Source organism: Chinchilla lanigera, unplaced genomic scaffold (assembly GCF_000276665.1).
Source record: "Chinchilla lanigera isolate Chin_1 unplaced genomic scaffold, ChiLan1.0 scaffold00137, whole genome shotgun sequence".
NCBI lineage: Eukaryota > Metazoa > Chordata > Mammalia > Rodentia > Chinchillidae > Chinchilla > Chinchilla lanigera.
Window position 1 is genome coordinate 188,697 of NW_004955538.1, and position 4,775 is coordinate 193,471.

Below are 4,775 nucleotides of genomic sequence, written 5' to 3' on the forward strand. Positions count from 1 at the left end.
TTGTTCTCCGCTGGGAGTGTGCTTCTTTCTGGAAAGTTATTGGATAAATATATTGTCTTGATTAGGAAAACCCAGCCTTTCCGCATCTACGCACTGTCCACAACAGCCACCGCGTACAGCCCCCGTGGGCTTCTCGCCTGCCCGGCGCACAGGACTTTCTAGCAACAGCTTCATTTCCCCCGGCCACTCATCAAGGCCTCTGCCAGATTTCTCGAGGTCTTTCTGGGTGCTGGCACTCTTGCAGGCATCTCCCCATGTGACTTCCCTCAATCCTTATCCCCATTTCTCAGAAGGGGTATCTGAGGCCTAGGATCACACCGCATTTTCCTAACGGGGACCCAGCAGGACCTAGCATGCAGCTAGCAGCAGCCCAAGTGTCAGCCACCCTACATCTGTGCACTGATCCTCGGAGCCCCTGAGTCCATCTCTGAGCTCCCCGAGCCGCCCTGCCTTTTCCGAACTCTGTGGGCAGTGACCCGGGGCATCTCCCAGGCTAATGTCCCCTCCTCATGTTGGGGCCTGTGTAAGGGACCCTGAAGCCTTTTGTCCTGGTCCCTGGTGTCAGCCTGCTGTCGTTGTTCCTTGGCCTCCTCCTCATCAGGCACATAGTAGGGCCGCTGGCAACAGTGGGGGCCTGGTGCAGGGGCTGGGCCTGTGGCTGTCACACCTGCTGACGGTTTCTCTCCTCTCCTCCCAGAGGCCTAGAGGTGAGACGCCTGCCGTCTCCCGGGAAGGGAGCAGATTCCCAGCCCCGGACAGGATCACAGGTCTGTATAATATATTTTTTATCTTCATTTATCAATTTAGACATTTTTCAAATTTGTAAATTTCTTAGAATTGAACTAACTCGAGCACTTCATTCTGTAGGTAGGGCTCACTGCCCTTCTGGGCAGTGAGCCGGTGGGATCCCGGGCCCCCTGGCCCCTCCTAGGATGGCTGGCGGCTATGCCCCCTTGGAGACCCGGCACCCTGCACTCAGTGTCCCACCCAGGTACGTGCACCCATCTCTCCTGCACCCGCTGCCTCGTTGGGGAGGTGGAGTCCTGGAGGAGCTGCAGGTTAGAGAACCTAACAGAACCCTGTGAGTGCTATCTGCCAGTTACATGTGACCAAGGGAGGTGTTAAAAGCTATGGCCACCGTGGGGAGATGGGACTGGGAGGCCGTGCTGCCCTTAGAGGACATGGGACAATAATCTCCTGCCCCTCTTCTCTGGGTTGGGCACGGTACTCTGCAAGTCTTGTCCTGATGCCTTAAATGAAATAGAACAAAAAATGACTGGGCCCCCAGCACTGGTGGAAGTGGCTCTCATTTTAGGGGGGTCAGCCCCCTCCGAGACCCTTTGAAAGCCTTTCTGTGGTTTTAGAATTCAGAGGGAAGACAAGGGCCAGCGTCAGGAGGGAGAGTGGCAGTGGTCTTCAGGGGTCACATTCCAGAAATGACTCAGCACCCCCTGCATCTGTGCAGGCTCTGTGGTGGTCGGCTGTCTGCATGTTGAATTTCCCTAGCTTGCTGTTTGGATGCAGTAGCTGCAGTCTGGGTGCTGCATTTTATTTTTATTTATCACCGAGACATTTTATTATGGACGGAAGGCAGTCTGTAACAAAATGCCGTGCAATGAACAGCAGTGCCTCTCGTGAAGGAGTGGAGATTAGGGCCTGGGCGCTCGGACTGAGGACTAGTTAACCCGTCTCTCATTTCTGGGGCACGGAGTCATGGTTGAAAATAGGTCTGTTCCTGGCAGAGGGAGAGCCGAGTTCTCCGAAGGCCCTGTCTGCATGAACTCAGAGGAGAGATGTTTAACCAATTAATCAATTAGTGGTCTGTGCATACGGAGGCCAGGACAAAGCGGGCTAAGCCTGCGGACCAGTGCTCTCCAGCGGGTTCGGCTTTGCGCGGGGGTCTCCTAGCTGCGGGTCTGTCCCTGCACACGAGAGTATAATCATTGCATCCTTGTCACAGCCTGGCTGCGCACACATTCAGGGATTCTGACGGCCTGCGACAGCTGCCAGGGGCCCGGGCAGTCAGCACTGCAGCTTCATGTGCAGGCAAGATGTGGGGTACCCGGGGGACGTAAGGGCTCCTGTTGGGGTGCAACGTGCACCCCGGATGTGGAGGTGAGCAGTGACCCGCCCAATTGCTGCCTGTTCTGGAGGTGCTTCAGGTTAGCCAGGCCCCCCCTGGGCTAGCATGGGGAGGAAACACGGCAATTGTATGCTTTGCCCGGAAATCCAGCAGCTTCTCGGCCGGCTCTTTGCCAGCAAACTGGCTAGGCTGTTGACGCATGTAAGCCGCTGTGTCCCTGTTCTTTAGAGCCCTGTGTTACATTCCCCCGGATTCCTCATTTCAGGCATCTAATTCCCGAGAACATGGACATAGGCATTAGCTTTCCCGGCCTCTTGGAGACCTAAAGGGAAGGCGCTCCCTGGAGGGGACGTGGTAGCCGTGCCTGGCTGGGTGGCCAGGGAGGGGCTTGGGGCTGTGGGTGGTGGGGAAATCACAGTCCCAGGCAGCACCTGCTGGCCTCCTGTCACACAGGGAGGCCGCCCAGAGGCCAGGGGCTCCAGCATCGGAGCAGACGGAATTAAAAATGGAATGATAAAAACATGAACCCCTTGTGTCTCTCGAACTTGCTTTGGGCATACACAACCTGCTTCTAATTCATCTGCCGAATTGCTCTTTGCATCTGTAAAAAATGGCAACGAAAACAAACAGTCCCACAAACAAAACCATACCCCCACAACCCCACAAAATGTTTATTTCAATTATACAAGAAACGCATTGGTAATTAATGTACTCATTAGTAAAAACCAGACATGCAAAGGAAGCCGAAGCCATCCTTAACCCTTCCTCAACCGTAGCCTCCTCCCAGTTAACTGCTGTGACCAGTTCAAGGTTGCAGATATTTTCCTGTGCACACACAGATGTACATAAATACGCCTCTAAAACATACTACTGTTGCTTCTTTTCTACCTAAGCTAGAGCCCAGTGTGCATTTCCTTTAGCGGTTTGCATCAGCTTGTTTTTCTTCCCTCAAGGAGCCGGTGGGAGATAATAAAGATCAACACCGTTCCTTATAACAGCGCCTCAGGACCGAATTTATTTAACCACCTCGCTGCTGCCTTGTCTGGAAGCCGCAGGCCCTTTCCCTGGCAGGGGCGGATTGCGCACAGGTGTAAGTCGTTGCCGAGCTCTGGATTTGGGGAGTGGGCTTCTCAGTGCTGGTGACATAATTACAGATGAATATGTGAATGCATACATTAGCCAAGTACAAAGGATGTTCCTGCACCGAAGAAGAGGCAGTGTGTATTGTGACTAATCTGGTTCTGCACAAAATACTGAGGTCCATTAAAAGACAATAGGTCTCTGGCTGTTTGATATTCCAGGGTAGGTATGCACCATTGTCAACTGCAGTCTCCCCTGTTGTTGAAAACTGCAGCTGTGCCCCCTCTGGGGGAGGAGAATGTGTGTGGATAGAAGCTTTGGTTAGAATCCTAGTCGCTGGGTTGGGTGGTGGGCTTGAGGGGTTTGAGGGTGTAGTTTACGATACCATTTAAAAATAAGTAAATAAAGATGATGCACAAATAAATAAAAGGACGTCTCTGCAGAGATTAGTGAGGAGGGCATGTCACACACTGACATTTTAATTAATAGGATTCTGTTGGACGGATGCCTGATAAAACAGATCTAATCCGTTCCCGCTTTTTGTCATCACTAAGGACACTATAGAGAGCACCCTTGTAGCTCATCTATAAACATAGCCCTGACTGCGTGAAGCTACCCTAACTCCTCAGAGGTGGGGTAGATGGGTTAAGTGGTTTGTGAGCAAGTTTATTTTCACTGAACGGTCTTTCTGAAATGCCACTTTGACCTTGCTACTGTCTTCAGCAGTCCTCCATCGGACTTCTGGGAACTTCCAGGATGTGGTCCCCCCCTCAAAAAAAAAAAAGCAAAGAAAAAGAAAAATAAATACAGCCTTAGCCTGGCATAGAGCTCCCTCAGGGTCTGCCTTAAAGCTCCCACCTCGCAGCCCACCCCGTTTCCCTTCGAGGCCCACTCCAGCTGCGCACCCCGCCACGTGCCACCGTCCCCCAGGGCACCTTCCCGGAACTGCCAAACCTTGTGACACCATGTTACCACCTAACAATATTTGCGTTTTTCTAAAACTGACAGCAGTGGCCAAGTATTCATCACTCTCTTCCCTTTGTCCCTCTGCAGGGCCACCTGGACCTGACTTGGTCTCCCTGAGACACACCCTGCAGTCTCTCCCGGACCCTCGGTCACTGTCAGAGGTCCTGTGTGGTGCCCGGCTGGGTGAGTCTGCCATCGCCGTAAAAGTAATCAGAAGCACCTCTCAGGGAGGGGCAGGCTGCGCCCCCCACCCCCACATACTGCTCTGGGCCACGGGACCAGAACCCAGGATCACAGGCCGCAGGGCGAGGACTCCCCGTGCTCGGGAGTTCCGTGACGCTGCTTTGTGCACGGCTGCAGCCTAGAGACGGCTGGCTGTGTCTGAGTGCTGCTTACCAGAGGCACATACACGCATCTGGTCCCCTGACTGGAGAGGGTGGTGAAGGGGGTGCTGGGGACCGGGCGGGGCGGGCAGGGAGCAGACAGCACTCCTTTTGGGACGGGGGGGGGGGGCCCAGAGGGCACAGGGGCCTCGGTGCTGCTGGCATCGCTCTTGGGACAGAGGACTCCCTCTGCAGGCGAGTGCGTGGTGTGCGTGCGTGTCTGCGTGCGTCTGTGTGCCTGTCTCTGCGTGTGTGTTTGTGTG

General features: G+C 54.1%; 1 long non-coding RNA gene across 5 annotated transcripts in view; it reads left to right on the forward strand.

Moving 5' to 3' along the window:
• The first annotated feature begins 860 nt into the window (after nt 1-860).
• LOC102020378 overlaps nt 861-4,775 on the forward strand; it is a 12,666-nt gene continuing 8,751 nt past the window's right edge. For 4 of the 5 annotated variants that reach the window (XR_264785.2, XR_264784.2, XR_264786.2 and 1 more), the window contains exons 1-3: nt 861-991; nt 1,961-3,173; nt 4,217-4,312. This is a non-coding gene — a long non-coding RNA (uncharacterized LOC102020378). The remainder of the gene's footprint in view (nt 992-1,960; nt 3,174-4,216; nt 4,313-4,775) is intronic. The other variant, XR_001232102.1, reaches the window with a different exon arrangement.